We start from the raw sequence: 13,434 nt of genomic DNA on the forward strand, positions 1-13,434 counted from the left end.
TGGACGGGGGAGGCAGGGCAGGCGAGATGGTAGATCTGGTCGACCTCGAGCAGCAGCGGCTCGACCACATCGTGCCGGATGAGCTCGAATCAAGGATTACCAAAGTGGTGCATCACATTTTCCTTCCTCCCCGTGAAGAAATTGTCCTCATGGAAGCCCAGCGCGGGCGAGGGCTTCCATGAGGACGTTGTAGCAGGCGGGCTCGGGGGCATTGCCTTCCTCCTCCATCTCTCTGAGCAGGTCACTCACTCTGGAGAGACGGCGGAGCTTGCCGAAGGTCTCGACGAGGTAGGCGTGGGTGACGATGTCGGGGAGGACCCCAGCGGCGTTCATGGTGCGGAAGACCATGTCGGCCTCATCGCTGAGGCCCCGGCTGCCGCAGGCCGCCAGCAGAGTGTTGCGGGTGACGAGATCATGCCGCATCTGCCCAAAGAGCCCAATTAGAGTGTCCCAGGGCACCTCCGTGGCCCGGGCGCAGGTGTTGATGACGGTGTTGTAGGTGAGGACCGTCGGCGCGACGGAGTCGGGCCGCCGCATCATCCGATCGAGGAGGGCGAGGGCGGCGGCGTGGTCGCCGTTGTGGCCGAAGGCGTTGATCAGCGCGGAAGCCCCTTCTCTCTCATGCCCTTTCTTTCTCCTTCTCCACCGTCTCCTTCTCCTTCTCCACCTTTCTGATCTCTCTCCCGGGTGATTCTACTTGGACGGACTAATCGATAACTTATTTCTGACTTTCTTCAAATCCCGTTATGACGTGGAATCCACGTGGCTGCCAGGTGGATTTTGCCTAGGTGGACTCCGCCGGAAACCCACCTGGCAGCCACGTCGATTCCACGTCATAGCCGGGCTACGACGGCGGACCAAATAGGGAGTTTGGGCTGTGCCGCGGCGAAAAAAAAGTTAGGGCTATAACTCGTATTTTCGGAAAAGTTTGGGCTGAACCGTGATATTAACCCTTTAAATTTTCATCTTTCATAAGTTAGGATTTCCCTTATTTTCCTCATGGGTCCTATATAAGGAACCCCTCATGTAATAGGATGACAGATTTTCCCTTTGGGGGAAACAAATTTTTGGAAGAGGTCCGAGTGACCTAGAAGAAGGCGGCTCCGCCGCCGCCGCCGGCACCGTCCGCCTGCCCGCGCCGCCTTGCCGCGCCCCGCGCCACCCCTCCGCGCCCCGAGCCGCCTTGCCGCGCCCGCGCCGTCTCGCTGTGCCCCCCGCCGCCTAGCCGCGTCCCGCGCCGCCTAGCTGTGCCCAGTGCTGCGGCGCGTCACCCCACGACGCTCCACGCTGCCCTGCGCCGGCTTGCGCCGCCCGGTGTCGCCCGTGCGACCCGGTGTCGCCCCGCGCCGCCCAGCCGCTGGACCCAGGCCGCGCCACCGCGCGCCCAGGTCCAGCCGACCGACCCAATGGGCCCTGCGGCCTAATGGGCCGGCTCCAACCGGCCAGGCCCACCAGGCCCAGCCCCTGAAACCGCGCCCCAAGGCGCCGCCTACCAGCTGCCTAGCCACCCCGTCTCACGTCCTGAGGCGCCGTTTCTTTGACGGTGGGGCTCGCAACTCGAGGCTGCCACATCAGCCCTAGCCCCCTTGTGGGCCTTGGTTATTGGGCTGCCTCCGGCCCAGGCCTTCGGCCCAGATCGCGCTCCAGCCAGCGGCCCAGACCGCGGTCCCCATCACGGCCCAGCACGCGGCCCAGTCCTGTGGCCCAGCCCGATCCAGTCCTGCCGCCTCCGGCCGTCGCCGCCGCTGCCGCCGCTCGACGCCGCCGCCGCCACCACCGCTCGACGCCGCCGCCCGCTGTTCGTCGATGCCGCTCGCCGACGCCACTCGCCGACGCCGTTCGCCGGCGCTGGCACCAGCGCCACGCTGACTATCCGTGGATCATCGCCCACACGAAGATAGAGACACCCTTCGGCCCCGACGAATTGAGGACCTCGTCCACCAACAAGCGGGACGTGCAGTCCAAGATCACTGTCCTCCGAGGAGGACGACGGACCACGCTCCCGTCGCAGAACGTCGACGACGTCCGTCCTGCATCAAAGAGTGGTGTAGAATGATGGTGGTTATGTAGTGAATCAAGGATTATCCTTGATGAATGTAACATCATTAGACAATAGATGTTTTTCATGGAAGTAGACGTAATTCCCTTACAGGTACATGAATAGCTGACAAATAAAATTTTGAGGACCAGAGGAGAGAATTTGAACAGGTTGGGCATATGTTCTTCGAAAAATGCAACGTACCCATAGACTCGAGGAGAGGGGGAGAAGAGTTCAAGTTTCTACTGGAGGAAAGGGATGAGAGCTTTCTTTTCTTAAGGGTATAAAGGGAGAAAATTCAGGATATATGTAGCCATCATAAGAGGATCAGTCATTTTTATTTATGGTGTACGAATCATCCTTGGATGATCAGTCAAGGCCACAAACCCCGAGAGTATAGTTTTCTTATGATTCTTTAAAACCTTAATTTATTCATTATATTTTTATTTAAATAAAACTGAATATATAATAACAAGTTCAGACTATATTCCGAGTAATAAGATATCATTAAGTAGTGCACTAGGACACCCTTATAATTATATACGTCCTGATATTATTTTTTAAAAAATTTATAAATATTTTCATCCATAAATATTCTTATTTAATTAGTATCATCTTCCGTATTTCCAAATTTTCACAAATCCACTTCTTATGAACCAAGAGCTTGTCACAAATATTTGAGTAATCTTCCATAATTTCACTTTTCCATAATAGTTTAATATCTTAGATTCTACATTCTGGTCATCACATGGTATAAAAACATTAACGCTAGTAAATTCCTTTTTTTGTTTATGTTGTGTTTACGAATGGTTTATCTAAAATGATGGGTGTTGGTTTGACACATGTTTGGAAATTTAAAGATGATTTATGTGACAAAATAAAGTGAACCAAATCATACATCTTACTAAAATAAAAACATGTCGATCATTGAATCATCTTGAGGGGAAAAAAATTGTTGATGTTTGGTTCCATGAAAAAGTTTTCATGAAATCCTCAGTTTTTTTACATAAAACCTATCCACACGGTCCTTGACACATTTTCATCTCCTCATCTTCTACTCAATCAACTTTACCATATATGAGGGAATTCCTTCTCGTCTTTACAGTTGCACTGGAGTGGAAGGAAGCCTAATGAAATATTTTAATACTTCATTTTTGTGATTTAGGTCATTTTATATTAAATAATACTTTTCATAAAACCCTTATACTTTAATTATATCCTCAAACATTCAATAAACCTAATGTATGTGACCCTTTAGGCCCATTCAATAAACCTAATGTAAAAGTATACTTCATTATTCTATCATCCCAATAACTATTTATTGCCTAAATATATTAATTAATTGATCCAACAAATAAACTCATTAATATTGGACATATTTAATCTAATCAATAGGCCAGGTAGCTATCACGTGGGGTGCACAGCTACATCATGTGCTCTAAAAGTTAAAAAGTGTTAAACAACCATTGCATGGAACCTTTCCATCATCATTATTATGTGCATTCTTGACCCCTCATCCATGTGGAATTCCTAGAATGAATCAAGGCATGATCAACTATTAAACCCCTATCAGTCATCCTACTAAGAGCTGTTGCATTAGGAAGTAGTAACAAAACTTAATTGTTGATATTTCTATTTTTCTTGGCCAATTTGGATATATATTATAAAAAGTTAGGTAAAAATCCATTCCAAGGATTTGCACAGAAAAAATTAGTGAAATATTTCCTTAAGGAGAACTCACTATCACTCATTATCTCGACACAAATGATTACATCGTTGACTGTCATTATCAAATGATAAATGGTAAATAATACTATTTTATCCAGATATATGGATGTTTAAAATATTTATTTGAAGATAATTCATCACCATAGCATGATATGCTTTTAATTCATTTATCATTGAACTTCTTTATAAGTATGACACGGGCATAATAATATACATATTTGTGATAATGAATGCTCAACGATATGTGTAATGTGTGATAACATGATAAATGTGCTTATAATTTTATCAATTTAATATATTTTTAGACATATAAATTGTAAACATATGATTTTATTAACCTACGTATCCAAATATCATTTTTGACACCTGATTGACAATTTTAACTAACCTACTAATGAATATTTCCTATTTCCATGATCAAAAAAGTATAAAAAAATCAAATGGCAGAATTATTAATGGGCCATAGCATACTATGGAGCTTGAAGTCAAAACATTGGGCAATTGTACTAAAAAAGAGCATTCTTGCTTTTAGCCGACAAAGTAGTTGGGGAGGCTGGGCCACGTCTTGGATCTATCCAATAGCACCCTTTAACTTAACTTCTAATGGGGAGCATAAAATTCAAGTCATGGGGCCTTTAAGAAATCATAAAAGAATAATAAATGGCATGAAGATAAATTAGGAAACAATATAATGGCATTTAGTAATCATGCCTATATACGAATATTATATTCCACTCTCTCTATTTCCATCATTCGGGATTAGCTCAAGAAATGGCTAGCTAACGGGATAAGGCCCTCAGGATCCTGGTTATTCAATATCGTTGGTGCAAGTGTTTTGAAGTGCTCGTCATCTTCAGGTAGAGGAACACACCTGATCTTGACAAAATATACAGATCTAAATTGAGGAAGAATTATTGGGGCTCAAGACACAATCACCAGAATTTTATGAACTTATATCCATGTTTTGTATATCATCTCATCCATTTAAACCACTGTTTCTCTCATTTTTCTCACTTCTCTCTCTACCTGACCCTTTCCTAAAAGGACAATATTTGTAATGTAGGTTTTATGTTATGGTAAATATGTCATAAAAAAACTATACTGTGTTTATTATGATTTCACACATCATTTTTTCCTCATTTTTATACATCTAAAGGTTTTTTCTAATTTTTTTGAATTATAATTTAATAAGGTTAGAGCTGTAAGTTTTATGGAATATAATATATTTTCTTGGTTTAGGCTCTAGATTAAGTTTAAATAATGAGTCACCTTATGGATAATATATTTTAATTTATATTGAATATCCAAAATTGTGTATCCTAAACTATCTCGTCAGCTTTTGATCAACGCATTTGGACTTGATTGAAATCGTGGAAACCGTGGTAATATTTTCAAGCTATATGAGTAATTAGTTCAACTTCTCATATCAGATAATATTATTTATCTTCTTGAAGGGAATTTACCTTTGACCATGTCGTCAATGGATTAAAACTTAAAGTTTAAACCTCAATTTTATTGAATTAATATTATTATGTCATTTGTAGATGTTTATTTCTTTATAACTCAAAATTTAAATCACTGAAATGAAATATTAAACTCATATATATATGATTCAATATTTATGAATTAAAATATAATTTATGAATGAAGACAATCATGAATATTTTAAAAAATATTTCAGGTAATTAAGTGAAGTCAATAAGATTAAATTACATGTACTTTCTCAATTTCAAAATTTTTCACTTGATCATTCATATTCTTTCATAAATAGGCTGTAGTTTTAACTTAATTTTTTAAAAACTCAATTATGAAAAAACAAAAAAAATTATGAAAACTGAACTGGGTGTTTAAATGTAAAATTAAATAATCAAGGGACATAAAACTATATAGTTTTAAGTTGAATTTGTTAAAGATGAAGCCAAGGGTAAACTTTCCATAATGATTAGGTAGTAATATGAGGATTTGAGAACATACACATGATAACATGGAAATCGTGCCTATAATTACATGCATGTTATATTAATTAAAAAATATTTCTAAGTTTCATTTAATCAGCACATTATGAATATTTTAGAGCATGTTGGGCTGGACCACAACATGATTTTAAGAGGTATTTCTTTGGGCTATTGGGCCGACTATGAGAAATTTTGCTTTTGGGCTTGAAAGGAACAATGAAGGGGTGTGGGTCATGTCCCAAATCCCTTACCAATTCCCTCTGTACATCATTTTAATGAGGAGCATTAAATTTAAGTCAAGGAGCATGAGAAATTCAACCGATGAGAAAAGAAGAACGAATAGCAAGGAGAGAAAATAAGAAAACATATCTCTCCCGAAGACATTTTGGACGTGGTCTAGATGTAGCTAGACAGCAGGAGAAGGCTAACTCGGATCTTAGTTTGACTTGATTGAAGTGTTTTCAAGTGTTTTTTTATTTTCTTGTCATTTTCTTGTAGAAAAAAAATATCATCCAAGTTTAGAAAGAGGCATTGGGGGATCAAGATGTGAGCATAACTTCCATTCACTTCCCCTACTTTTCATTCAATTACATCACCTTTTTTCTCTAGCATCCCATTTACTAAACCTTTATTTCTCAACAATTCTAAATTTCCTCTCCAAATGACAAATCCAAATGGATGTACAAATCACATATTTTAAGGATACTTTTGGCATCATTATGGTGATACTATCCTCATTTTAAGATGTATTTCCATGCATTAATGGTAATATTTTTTCAAACTACACTTTTTATGTAATTTTCATGTCCAATTTTTTTTCATGCAAAATGTGTTGCAACATTGTGAGTTTTAATGAGGCGGAACATATTTTTTAGCTTAAATAAAATATAAAGAAGAATAAAAAGGGGTTTTTGCTAAAGCTCTAGCGGTCAAGCCTGCTAGGTGAAAGAGCACTCAAGCCAGCCCCAGGCTGGTGAAAGCAAAGTGCTCAAGCAAGCCAGCGGCTGACCCGCACCAGCGCAGACACAGTATTAGCAAAGGCAGAATCAACAAAAGAAGGAAGGTCCAAAAAACAAACCGAAGGGCTGACAACTGAGTAATATGGACAATGAGGGAATAAGCAGTTATTATTCAACTTACATTCCCACTCAACATTTATATAGCAACCATTTTGCTTATTTTTCCTACATGGGATTGCTAAATAACAGTTTCCTTCCACCTCTGCGTTGGGCTGGGCCAACAAGAGAAGGAAACGATTGTGGTCCAATGGGCTGTGATTGTAGTGGGGTAAATCCAACCTTCAACACCATTGGCGTTGTCCCCGTTTGTCATCTAGCGGAGGCCAATGATGTGAGGTGGTAATCCAATCCAACGCTCCTGGAAGAGCCATTGGATTTGGGTCTATTAGATTTATGTTGAGGCAGTAATTCAAAATTTGAATTTTTCTAAGATTTTCTCAACATCTTAGAAAAATCTTCAATTTACTGTCTATTTCATTTCATTTTCAATCTTATACAAATCTTAGAATGTAGGACAATCAACTTTCTATTTCTTTCTCTTTTATTTCTTTCTCATAATTACTCTATATTATTTTGTAGATTATTAAGTGGAAAACTATAATAAATACTAGTTTTAACTCTAAATTGTAATTTCAACATAAATCCATTAAATCTGAAATAAATGAGGTGCCACTGTAGGGCCTCAAAGTGAATACAATTAGGGGTTTTATGGAGAAGAGCACTTTTAAGATTTAAGTGGGAGAAACTTACGCATTATGATGGACTCAACAAATATAAATTGAATTACTCGATGAAGAATTAAAATCTGAGAAAAAGGTTTAAAACTTTAATAAATTGACCCTACATCAACAGTCGATATGTCCGAGTGGTTAAGGAGGCCGACTCGAAATCTGCTGGGCTTTGCCCGCGCAGGTTCAAATCCTGCTGTCGACGGTTTTCCCTCGGTTCGCCGTTTTGGACCGGTCAGACCGGACCGGACCGCCGCCCCCCCCTCTTCCCTGTTCGCACCGCCCCCCCTCTCCCTGTTCGCACCGCCCCCCCCCAAGCTTCGCACCGGCCCCCCCCCTCTTCCCCGTTCTCCCCCTTTCTCTCTACCCGACTCCCTCCTTTTCTTCTTTCCGCTCTTTCTTCTTTTTCCTTTTTCTCCTCTTCCTATTTTATTCGCTTTTTTTCTTCTTCTTTCACTTTGACTCTTCCTTTCTTCTTCTCTTCTTATTCTTTTATTACTTTCTTTTATCTTCTATTCTTTTTCTTCTCTTCCTCTGCTGTTCATCTTCCTCTCTTATTTTCTTCTTCTTTGTTATTAATATTTTCATCTTCGTTTCTTTGTATTTTCATATTTGTCTCTTCTTTTTTTCATCTTCTTTTTTATTGTCTTTTTTATTATTATCTTATTTTTCTTATTTTCTTCTTCTGCTATTCATCCTCTCTTACTCTTCTTTTATTTTTCTTCTTTTCCTTCTTTTTTCATATTTTTACTCTTATTCTTTGACTTTGACATTGACTAGTCAACATGACTGGACTGGGACCAGATCGGACCGGACCGGGACCGGAAATGACCGGACCAAAACTGGATTGAAATTTAGATAAGGTTCAGGTCCTTGCTAGAAACCCGGACAGGACTGGGACCGTCAAACACTAACAATAACTATTTGATGTTGATTTTGTCCCCCATCTTATTTGTACCTCTGTAGGACCATTTATCCCCCCCACGCGACATCTGGATCAGTCAGTCGCTGTCACAACTTTCAGTTATTTTTCGTCCATTGGTATCCTTTCAATTCTTGGGAGGGAAAAATTAACTCATTTATCCGCACTAAGTCTACTCAGTACCGTTGATGTATCATTCTTTCATAGAGCCGAATAGCTGTGAGCTTTTTTCCTTCAAAAACATGCATCGATAATGATATTTTTGTTCAAAAGCAGAAAATTTTCATTGACAAAACTTTGAAAATAAGATATTGATATGATATCTACTTGATTTTTTGTTTCGAATAGTTGTGAGCTTGTTTCCTTCAAAAGTAAGCATCAATAGTGCTAAAAGGACGTGTTAAATGCGTTCATGTTTATCCTTCGGTTGTGTGATACCCACCAATTTGTTTTCGACATAATTATGGGTCTAGAAATCAGATGGTAAGATCATGATAGAAATTAATGTGAAGGAATATGCTAGATCAATATGTTTGTTATTTTCAAGGGTTGTTGTCTTCGAGCCCATCATTATGTAGATTTGTTTGAGACGATGTATAAAATTAGTTATCATTCAGATAGTTGCTTATATACATATAATCTGAGTTAAAATGTAATTAGCTTGATTTATGAAACTATGATATCATTGTCGGGCTTCACACTTTTTATTCTCTTTCTTCTTCTTCGTCTTCTTACCCTCCTGCAACTTTTGACCAAAGTCGTCTCTCAACAGAAGTCAATCTCCGATTAGAGTCAACTCTGATAAGGAATCAACCTCAGATCATAGTATATTCTGGTGATAAATCATCCCTTATCATAATCTGCTGGCATATCAGAAATGGACTATGATAATAATTGACATATCCACGAGGAGAATGTTTATTACTTATTTTCAGGTAGGAAGAAAGTTAGTGGGGAATTCAAACACTGAGTAGCCGCCACCTTTGAGGGGTTGATCTTTCTTGCGAAAGGTACGAGGCCCATTTTCACGCGTTAAGTGAGAAAATTAAAGGTTTAGTATCATACCTGGCAAGAATTTGGCTTCACTCCTCATGACCGCAAGCTCTTGCCAAACCAAGAGGATTCATTCCATGCATTCCTGAAAAGGCTAGTGTCTATGTTGTCATAGAAAGTATCCATGATAAATATGTGATTGATATCTTTAAAAAGTTCATGCACTTGTCTTCCTTTGTTTCAAGGTGAATGTAAAACCTAAGGAGAACATAAGGAGCACTGCTAAGGGATTAGCAATGATTAAGTTGGGGGGTATTTCATCATAAAACTATAATGTTATTTTTAGCAATAATTTCATGTATTTCATGTACTTATTTCACTTAAATCATCATAAATGCATGTTATTTGTGGCTAAAATGATTTATTCCACTTTTACTAGGAATTTCCAAGCTTTTCGTGATTTGATTGGCATTTTAACATAATTGCATGACATGAATTTCATGAATGAACTGATTTTACCAGTCATAAATTTTTTTTTCAGTTTTTAAAAAATATTTTAATGATTTTCTTATATTTCTAACATGATATTCTGATTTTTCGGGCTTCCTTGTATTTCTATGTAATTTTATAATGTTAAATTAATTAGGTAAATATTTTTTAAGTGATAAAAATACAAATTTTGAACGTATTTAAATATTTTTTATGAATTAATTGACTTTTTTCAACTCCAAGAAGTGCATGCCATGTTGACAATCCACCAACAAATCATAGATGGGAGAAAATTAGATGGCCCACATTGGTCCAAATTCAAATGATGATATCTAATGATATATAAGGAGTTTCATATTTCCCTCCTCTATCTATCCAACATATTGGATTTATAAATAGTAACCCCGCCCTTGTTGCAAGGGCACCTTGGATTTTGTTCTTAATTATGATTATGAATGATTCATTCATTTCAAACCTCATGTGATCCATTATTGTACTCCAAGAGAGAAGGATTGGAAGAGTGAGGTAAAGATTAAGACAGGTGAAAAAAAATCACTCGCCCGGTTGAGCATGTGACGATGAGGTTAGTGTGACCTTTGTATTTTTCTAACTCTCATATTTTTCCTCTGTCCTATCTTATCATCACCAACTCCACCTTTCGTAGGTGTGTATTGATGGAGAACGCCCACTCAAGATCACTGTCGCATCTTCGAAGCCCATCGTCATTGTCTACATCAACTCATGTCAACTCGCGTCCCACCCGACCAGCACGCCAAGGCTACAGTGAAGAAACCCGGGTTGAACACCCCGGGAGAGAAGCACGACCGCCCCAACGATTGACTCAAATTGCTCGCTAGCTCGTGCTCATTTCGTTCATCAATTTATCATGTTTTCATTTTCATCGTCCATATCGTTGTGTTTTTGTATACGTATCATCGTATTCGTCCATATCGCTTTACTTTTGCATCGTTAATTTCTCTAGTTCTTTGAATTATGTGTAAAGGGATCTCTTATTGGACCCCTCCTTGTTGAACTCTTTGTAAGGGCTCATCATGGCCCTATATAAGGCCATGATGGGCACCACATGTTCACAGATCTGGAATTTTCTTTTTTGGCAGTTACTCCACGTTTAGATCTCACCAAGAAGAAGAAGAGGAGGAGGAAGAAGGGGAGAAGAGGAAGATGGGAAGGCAGAGTGAAAGGGAAGTTGTCCATCATCCCTTCCGACCCCTTGGGCTTGAGGCATCTACCCTGTTCGGTTGCATACGCTCTATTTGCGGCCAGCCACGCATGCGGTGCATGGTGCCACAGTTTCGCCAGTCCACACAAGCATTTGACCACAGCTCGTTTGTGCGCCATCGCAAATAGGTGCATTGTCATCGCCAGTCATCTCCATCGGTTGTGCGCGTTTGACCACAACCCGCTGCAAAGGACGTGTCGTCTGCGTTGTGATGCGCCCAATCGTTGGTGCACTACAGCACCACAACCTTACGAACATCCAATACCCCAGGCGTTGACGTGTGAACCCGCACTGATGCACGGCCGATCGCAACTTGACGTTGTCACTGTTCAAGTTGTCATTAAGTGTCGACTCTCGACAGCATCATTGCCAAGATCGTTGCAATCCCTGCACGCCAACGTCGAGGAATCACCGCACCGACCATCCAGTTGCACTCTTCGCGATCCAGAACTGGGTGCCAGCGCTAGTCCTCTCATGCAGTGGATGTTGCTACCTGCTTGTGCCATCAACCACCATCCGTACGTGTGATAACTGTTCGACGTGCACCACTGCTGCACCACAACTCTCACCGCCACACGCTCGCCTTCGACACTACATCAAAAACTAAACATCATCGCGCCGATCTTCGGCCTACATCGCCGTAGCTAACTCACCGGCTCCACCCTCGCCTTGAGTTGTTGGTGATGCCACATATGCCGTCGCACCTTCACGTGGACGAACCCGACCGCCATGTTATGCCTGCTCCGACTCTCTCATTACAGTCATGCCCGCCGAGCCCGGCCACCCATTCAAGCCACCTCGCCTCCATCTCTCTCTATCTCCTCACCTTCGACCTCAATCGTTACGCTCTTGACCTGCGTCATTGTCACTAGTCAAGCCAGTCGTATTCCTCAATGGCATGTCTCTCACTACATCAACCCACACCGACACTTGCACCAACAGAGATCACAACAACAAGTTGATGGAAATATATGTGCCCGGCAAGCCAATCACACATTCCACATCTCGTTCCATATTCATTGCAACATATTCATCTCGTTCCATGATGCTTATAATGAAGTCCATGGATACATGATCGGGCTTAATGAATTATGATGAGATCGTAATACAGAGATCACTAGTCTTTAAGCATTTGTTCTAAACATTCATATTCAAAGGACACGTGAGAAGGACATCAAAGTACCCAGATAGAATAGCACTATCTAGCCTCACTCATATGATGAGCATGGCCTGTCCCGTATCCATTAGTGTGGAGACACTAAGTATAGATATTGGGTGCTCTTTAGTGGAAAGAGTTCATTGAATTGATACGTACAAATCCCTAAATGGTATTACACCAAACTATCAATCAGGTCGATTCATGTCACGGTTGTGTAAGTGCTCCTTAGACTTGAGACACCAAAGACGTCTTGTGGACGGACGGTTGTACTTTGACTATGGCCAACGAGTCTCTAATCATGGGATTCTAAACGGTTATAGTTCAGGTACATCAAGAGGTTCACGAAGACAATTGAGTGGTCACGATGGGATCGTCCACCCTCGGTATAAGTGGTGACAGCTCAAAGAAGACGATGTGATGAAGTCCTTGGCCAAGGCAGTGAAATATTGGAGAAGAGTTCTCTGATGATTTACGAATGTATTAATGCTAACTCGGATAACCGATTAGGGTTTGACAGTTAACCATACCCTAAGTCGTCCAAGGAGCGTCAAGTGGATGGGGGATTATACATACATAGTAACCGATGATGGACAGGTTCCATGAAGTGAGTCGATACACCCTTCTTTGTATCTTCTAGAGCACGAGGTTTAGCTTGGCATCCCACATGTTGGAGACTCGACCTATCAATTGGGTTAAATCCATTTGACATTAATAAATCTATATGTTGATATAGTTAATTAATTTGGAAGACCAATAAAGGTTATTGGGCCGCTGGAGTCATTAACTAGACTGATACACATGCCTAGAGGGTCACATGCAAATGGTCTTTTGGACGTTGGAAGTATACTTAAGTTTTGGGGGTTTTATGAAAAATACCCACTTATTATAAATAGGGGAAGGCCCTAAAAAAAATTAACCCAAGCCAGAATTGTTCAGGGGCCTTTCCCCTCCTTCTCCTTTCTCCTCACACACCCTCTCCATGCCCGATGCGATCAGGACGGCGTAATGATGACGATGGAGGTAGAACGGAGCTCGTCAATGAGGAGGAGGAGATCTAACGTGCTGAGGATCGTGTGGATACATCTAGAGGCTGCCCATTTGAGTTGCTCACCTCGGCTCACTCTAGGATCTAAGAAATCACAGATGTGATCCATGTAAAGGTA

At 41.0% G+C, this 13,434-nt stretch overlaps 1 non-coding gene across 1 annotated transcript; it reads left to right on the forward strand.

The window, feature by feature from the left end:
• The first annotated feature begins 7,591 nt into the window (after window positions 1-7,591).
• Window positions 7,592-7,673, forward strand: TRNAS-CGA (transfer RNA serine (anticodon CGA)). Its single transcript has one exon. It is a non-coding gene; the product is annotated as a tRNA-Ser (tRNA).
• The last annotated feature ends 5,761 nt before the right edge of the window (window positions 7,674-13,434 follow it).

Source organism: Wolffia australiana, chromosome 7 (assembly GCF_029677425.1).
Source record: "Wolffia australiana isolate 7733 chromosome 7, ASM2967742v1".
Taxonomy (NCBI): domain Eukaryota; kingdom Viridiplantae; phylum Streptophyta; class Magnoliopsida; order Alismatales; family Araceae; genus Wolffia; species Wolffia australiana.